This window comes from Arachis duranensis, chromosome 9, assembly GCF_000817695.3.
Source record: "Arachis duranensis cultivar V14167 chromosome 9, aradu.V14167.gnm2.J7QH, whole genome shotgun sequence".
Lineage (NCBI taxonomy): Eukaryota > Viridiplantae > Streptophyta > Magnoliopsida > Fabales > Fabaceae > Arachis > Arachis duranensis.
This window is the reverse complement of record NC_029780.3, coordinates 84,664,254-84,671,704: the sequence shown is the minus strand read 5'-3', so window position 1 is coordinate 84,671,704 and position 7,451 is coordinate 84,664,254. Positions and strand designations below refer to the sequence as shown.

Genomic DNA, 7,451 nt, shown 5'->3' with positions numbered 1-7,451 from the left:
GGCTAAATCAAGCTGTCCCTAACCATGTGCTTGTGGCATGCAGGTCCAAGTGAAAAGTTTGAGATTGAGTGGTTAAAGTCGTAATCAAAAGCAAAAGAGTGTGCTTAAGAGCTCTGGACACCTCTAACTGGGGACTTTAGCAAAGCTGAGTCACAATCTGAAAAGGTTCACCCAGTCATGTGTCTGTGGTATTTATGTATCCGGTGGTAATATTGGAAAACAAAAATGCTTAGAGCCACGGCCAAGACTCATAAAAGTAGCTGTGTTCAAAAATCAACATACTTAACCAGGAGAATCAATAACACTATCTGAAATTCTAAGTTCCTATAGATGCCAATCATTCTAAACTTCAAAGGATAAAGTGAGATGCCAAAACTGTTCAGAAGCAAAAAGCTACAAGTCCCGCTCATTTAATTAGAACTAATATTCATTGATATTTTGAGCTTTATAGTATATTATCTTCTTTATATCCTATTTGATTTTCAGTTGCTTGGGGACAAGCAACAATTTAAGTTTGGTGTTGTGATGAGCGAATAATTTATACGCTTTTTGGCATTGTTTTTAGGTAGTTTTTAGTAGGATCTAGCTACTTTTAGGGATGTTTTGATTAGTTTTTATGCTAAATTCACATTTCTGGACTTTACTATGAGTTTGTGTGTTTTTTTGTGATTTTAGGTATTTTCTGGCTGAAATAGATGGACCTGAGCAAAACTCTGATAAAAGGCTAACAAAGGACTGCTGATGCTGTTGGATTCTGACCTCCCTGTACTCGAAACAGATTTTCTGGAGCTATAGAAATTTAAATGGCACGCTTTCAACGGCGTTGGAAAGTAGACATCCAGAGATTTCCAGCAATATATAATAGTCCATACTTTATTCGAGATTAGACGACGCAAACTGGCGTTCAACGCCAGTTCCATGCTGCATTCTGGAGTCAAACGCCAGAAACACGTCACGAACCAGAGTTGAACGCCAAAAACACGTTGCAACTTGGCGTTCAACTCCAAAAGAAGCCTCTGCACATGTAAAGCTCAAGCTCAGCCCAAGCACACACCAAGTGGACCCCGGAAGTGAATTTCTGCATCAATTACCTATTTCTGTAAACCCTAGTAGTTAGTCTAGTATAAATAGGACATTTTATTATTGTATTAGACATCATGGATTGTATTTTTGATCCTGTGATCACGTTTTGAGGGCTGGCCATTTGGCCATGCCTGGACTTTCATCACTTATGTATTTTCAACGGTGGAGTTTCTACACACCATAAATTAAGGGTGTGGAGCTCCGCTGTACCTCGAGTTTCAATGCAATTACTACTATTTTCTATTCACTTCAGTTTATTCCTTTTCTAAGATATTCGTTGCACTTCACCATGATGAATGTGATGATCCGTGACACTCATCATCATTCTCACCTATGAACGCGTGACTGACAACCACTTTCGTTCTACCTTAGACCGGGCGCATATCTCTTGGATTCCTCAATCAGAATCTTCGTGGTATCAGCTAGAATTGATGGTGGCATTCATGGGAATCCGAAAAGTCTAAACCTTGTCTGTGGTATTCCGAGTAGGATTCAGGGATTGAATGACTGTGACGAGCTTCAAACTCGTGATTGTTGGGCGTGATGACAAACGGAAAAGAATCAATGGATTTCATTCCAACATGATCGAGAACCGACAGATGATTAGCCGTGCTGTGACAGAGCATTTGGACCATTTTCACAGAGAGGATGAGATGTAGCCATTGACAATGGTGATGCCCTACATACAGCTTGCCATGAAAAGAAGTAAGAAGGATTAGATGAAGGCAGTAGGAAAGCAAAGATTCAGAAGGAGCACAGCATCTTCATATGCCTATTTGAAATTCCCACCAATGATCTACATAAGTATTTTTATCTTTATTTTTTATTTATTTATTGTTATTATTCGAAAACTCCATAACCATTTATTATCCGCCTAACTGAGATTTACAAGATGACCATAGCTTGCTTCATACCAACAATCTCCGTGGGATCGACGCTTACTCACGTAACGTTTATTACTTGGACGATGCAGTGCACTTGCTGGTTAGTTGTGCGAAATTGTGAAGTTATGTTTGGATCATGGTATCATGCACCAAGTGTTTGGCGCCATTATCAAGGAGAGAACGAACATAAATGCCATTATCAGAAATCACAATTTTGCCTATCAATGTTCTTCTATTTTTTTTCCTCCAATTTTTCTATTTTTGCTTAGCGTTTGATGTGCTAAAGTTGTTGCAATTGTTTATTCTTTGTGCTCTATTTTATAGGAATTTATCATAATAATTGTATGCTCATATTGATATTTGCAGTTTTTACCTTGAAATCTCTTGTTTTTTTTTTAATTTTACTAGCACTCATCAACATGTTCGATAAAATGCTTTAACTAAATTTCTTTGAATCCAGAAGAAGACAAGGTGGTCAAGCACGTGCTCGACTCCCTCCTCCCTTTAAGCACCACCACCGGCGGCAGTCCCTTGATCCTCAATCATGTCACCTACTTCCCCGGCAGAGGCAACCTCATCGTCGAGTACCCCGGCACCTCCCCGGACAAAATCCTCTCCTTCGTTGGTTGTCACATGGATGTGGTCACCACCAACCCCAACGATTGGGTGCTCCTCTTCTCTTATTTCAATTTTGAACCATTGGTGTTAGGGTTTATTGATATTTTTTTGTTTTACTTTGGTATGGGGATTCATTTCAGGATTTTGATCCGTTTACGTTGAGCATTGACGGGGATAAGCTTAGGGGTCGTGGAACCACTGATTGTTTGGGACACATGGCATTTGTGACGGAGCTCTTCAGGAAGCTCGGGAAAACCAAGCCCAGTTTGAAATCGAGTGTTGTTGCTATTTTCATAGCGAATGAAGAGAATTATGCCATAACTGGAGTTGGTGTTGATGCTATCCTTAAAGATTGCCTCCTTAACAAGCTTAAGAAAGTCCCACTGTAAGTTGTTATTATTATTATTATTATTTTTTCTTCAACAGTGGAACTTGAATTTGTCTCTGCTCCACTTAAATACTTAAGTTGTTATTACCCAGACTTTGATAAAAGGCTATGTTTCTTATCTTTTCTTCATGAGTTAATTTCAATTCTATTTGAAGGAAACATGGTTAGAGCACTACACCAAACTTAATTACCTTGCTGTAGTTGCAAACTTGATGAGTATATACTATATAGTATAATTACCGTGGTCAAAATTGATTGTGTGAATTTGGCAACCAGTAGATGTTATCAAAAGAAATCTCCCGATTACCAAAATTTTCAATGTAATATCTGCTCGCTCTTTTATGTTTTTCTTTTTGTGATTATGGTTTCATAGTGATCTTGATCGAGTCTGAATCCAAAGTGTTTGGAATTTTGTGGTATAGACTTGGACACCTTAATAACTGGCCATCTGTTTAAATAATGCACGTGTCTGAACAAAATTACATGCAGATTTAGAAAGCTAGTATATAGAGCCACCTTTTCTATCTTGGGAACTCACTTGTATTCCTTTCACCTCCTCTTTTTCTTGTGTTAAATATGGAGCTTCGCAAAGCTATCTTAGCCTTTGTGTTGATCTTGGTTCTTTCCTTATTGTATGGCGGGGTTAAGGCATTGAGTAGAAGGGACTACTCTTTGGTAGAGAAGAGTGAGAGGAGACCTTTAGTTGTTTCTGAATATGGAACGGTCTCCGCCGTTGATGTCTAAGCCGGGCATGGTGCACCGTTACACCATCTTCAGTTCATCACATTGGAACCTAACTCTCTCTTCCTTCCCATCCTTCTCCATGTAGATATGCTCTTATATGTCCAACAGGTACCCTTCACTTGCTTATTGCTCTATCTTCTCATGTATTTATGCACAAATTGAGTTATGCTATTGATTTCAGAGAGTGGAAGATTAACTAGTGCAGATGAAGATGGAACAAAGAGCATTGATTTACGTGTAGGAGATCTGTGCAAGCTAGATGAAGGAACTGTTTTCATATACAGAGCAACTCTGATGAACTTAGCCTCTATGCCATGTTTGCCAATTCAGACGATCACGCTTATGTAACAAGTGCTTCTGCTAATCTACTTTTTAACTAGTCTAACTAGTTTATAATTAAGCTTTCTTTCAATGCAGGATCCTTCAATAGGTGCTTACTCAATGGTCAACGAACTCATCAAAGGCTTTGACAAGAGAATTATTCAAGCAGCATTTAAGGTGTCAATACTCAATACACACTCATCTTATACTCATATTGCTCAGAAAAATTGACTTTTTAATATTACTCTTTTGTTTTGTCATAATCAAGGAACTGATGCAAATCATATTTATGCTTTTAATTTTCATCAATTAGTGTCAATGGGGCAGAAAACAGGAAAGGTTAATATTAGAATCACTATGCATTTGTCTTAAATATCAAAGCCAAAATATTTAAGCTTCTGTGCATTCATGTTGTCTGGATATATAGACAAATTAAATCACTTTTTCTGTTTCTAACTTGTTACATTATCGATTTTTGTTTTCAGTCCCATGTTAAGGAAATTTGTTTTGTAGTTATTGTAACCAACTTCAATTGTTTTATAGTTTTTTAATGGCTATGTTTTGACTGTTTTATAGTTCTATATGGCATTTCAAGCATTGACAGGAAATCTTGTAGTACACACTTGACTATTTATTGTATTAAAGCATTAATTAAAGCATTGAGTTTTGAACTTGCGATATAGGACATAGTTATTCTTTCAATGAGTTCAATCCTTCCATAAAATGTCTCCTTTTTAGTGGATTCCAACTCCTCATTTTTCAACCCAATATATATTCCCCTAACCCATTACTACTAGTGTCTTTCACTAACCTGACCATTAATGCTTTAATTAGCTCTTCTGCTTATTATGATTATTATTTAATATTTTATTACAAACGCAAATTTAATTAGAAACACCATTAAGCAGATGCGATTTTCCTGAAGCAGGTTACTTCAAAGCAACAAAAAGGTCACAGCTTTTTCCATGTATCTAATATATCTGGTCATTTCATATGATTTGTGATTGCAGATGCAGTTATTGGAGCATCAGGTGCAAATATCAGTTACATTTGTTGTGCTAGTGGAGCAAGTGTTAAGGTTCAGGAGACAAGGAGCGTGCTAGGGGAGATGACTGTTGAAATAAGTGGGACTACATTAGAGATACAGGCAGTCCTAATATTGTTGTTATTTTTGTAAAATTTATGGGATTGAATTTAAATTTTTTGAAATACAATGTCATTTTTGGAAAATTCAACTTTTTGATAATAAAAATCTTTGATGTTGGAGAGATTATAATAGTTTAAACAGTTACTAAATATAGGAAAAAATTGTCACAAGAATAAGTAACTTAGTAACGGTTTTAAATTAAAAAACTATTACTAAAAATATTGTGACGGTTTAAATAGTCACTAAATATGTCTAAAAATTGTCATAAGAATTAGTAACTTAGTGACGGTTTAAAATAGTAATGAAATATAAGAAAAAAACTGTCACAGAATTTAGTAATTTAACAACAGTTTCAAAATGTCACGAAATATAGTATAAAAATACCTTTACAAGTGTTACAAATTAGTGACGGTTTAATATTTTAAAAACCGTCACAAATAATTTAGCGACACTCCTTACCAACGGTGGTCTAAAACCGTCACTATGTCAACTGGCGACTCTCAAATCTGTAACGCTTTTTTTAATCGTCGTAAAACCATTTAGTGAGAGCTAAAACCGTCACTAAGCATTAAAAAAACCGTCGCTAAAATGCTATTTTGTTGTAGTGAAACTCTTAAATTAAGCATCCATGACGAGTTAATTTTTAAACTGTGAATACTCATGAATGATTTTTTATTGGATCCACTACAAGAAACACGATGAATACCGTCGGATTTACAGTTGGCGTTAGCAGCAGTCATTACCGGCGGATTTAGCAAATTTTTTTTATGTCAAATACGAGCAAGATTTAGTTCCTAAAATTAGTTACCGTCGGATTTTATATTCTGCCACTAATGGTAATCAATAGCACGAAATCTTATTTCAGTAATATTAACTTTTCCCGTGGATCTTTCATCGGATTCGGCCGCCAGTATATCGGTTTAGTGAAACACTGCGTTTAGACAATTTATCGGCAGAAAATTTGAAGATAAAATTGCTATACAATTTAAACAAAATCCCTTCCTCTCACTTTTGTGAACTCACTTTTTCTCTCTCTCTCTCTCTCTCTCTCTCTCTCTGTCTTCTCTTTGCAACGTTGCTGTTGCCATCACCACCACATTCCGCTGTCGTCGCTGTAGCACGTTGTCGCCACTAGAGCTGTTAGGCACTGCTGGAGCTATCAGTAATGTTGCCACTGTTTGCATTCGTGGTTGTGGGTTCGTGGCCGTTGGTAGTAGCCATGTTGTTGCCATCACTGCTACCTCCTGTCACTACCATGCCTCTACGATTCTGCAGCCACCATCAGAGATAATTTTGGTATAGTTTTTTATTTTTGTAGATTTTTGTGAGTTTAGAATTTTGTTAGGTAGTTGATCAAATTATTGATTAAATTAGTATATGAAATTTGTAATTAGGATTTGGTATTTTTTTTTAGATTTTTTGTGAGTTTAGAATTTTGTTAAGTATTTTATCAAATTATTGATTAAATTAGTGTAATAAAGTTTGTGATTAAAATTTTTTATGTTAATTTAATATAAATAGAAATTAAATTAAGTTAAGGTAGGTTTAATATGATGAGATTAAGAGTGCTCAAGCTGTTGGAAGACTTTGTTTAGTTTGTTGAATTAGTTTCACGTTATAAATTCAATAAATTATCTTTTTTATTAGGATAGTGCTATTTCTTTAAGATCAATTAGAGTTCGCTTCTTCCGTATTCTGTGCATTCGTATTGCAGGTAGGTTTTCTATCTCTATATATAATCAATTGTTTAATTTTTATGCCGGACTTACTCTCCTAAGATAGTGTTTTAGGACAGAAGTGAGAGAAGGTCGCGTAAAGGTACCTTCTGAAAACCCTTGTTTCCTAGAAAATTATAAAGGAGTTGCATACTAGAACGGTTAGGATTTGATGTGTTATTGAATTTGTATTTGTTCTAATTTATGCTTGCACCTATTTTCTCTGTGAAAATTGTTAAATTTATTTAGTGGAAGTCTCTAAATTAAGGAGAAGTTCTATCAAAATTTTGTTTAAATTGTTTAAAAAATGTTTGGTTTGTGAGAAAATAATAATCGTATTTGGTTGGAGATTCTAATTATAGGAGAATCCTGCCGAATTTTCTAAATATTTTAATAAGTTGTGTTGTTGGATGAATTCTAGGGTATTTGTTGCAAGATGATTTCAAGTCATTATCTATGGATGTATGATAGGGACAATAGTGAATAGGAGATTTTAAAATTTGAATTCTTTGAGGGGGTTGACGTGTTTGTTGCGTATGTCTTTAACATGG

The 7,451-nt window shown here is 35.6% G+C and overlaps 1 long non-coding RNA gene across 2 annotated transcripts; it reads left to right on the top strand.

Annotated features, from left to right (window-relative positions):
- The first annotated feature begins 2,398 nt into the window (after positions 1-2,398).
- LOC107466067 (uncharacterized) lies at positions 2,399-5,306 on the top strand. 2 transcript variants are annotated; one of them, XR_008002444.1, is made up of 5 exons: positions 2,399-2,633; positions 2,726-2,970; positions 3,622-3,825; positions 3,899-4,215; positions 5,049-5,306. It is a non-coding gene; the product is annotated as an uncharacterized LOC107466067 (long non-coding RNA). The 2 variants fall into 2 exon arrangements; XR_008002443.1 differs by lacking the exons at positions 2,399-2,633; positions 2,726-2,970 and having other exon boundaries at positions 3,089-3,825.
- The last annotated feature ends 2,145 nt before the right edge of the window (positions 5,307-7,451 follow it).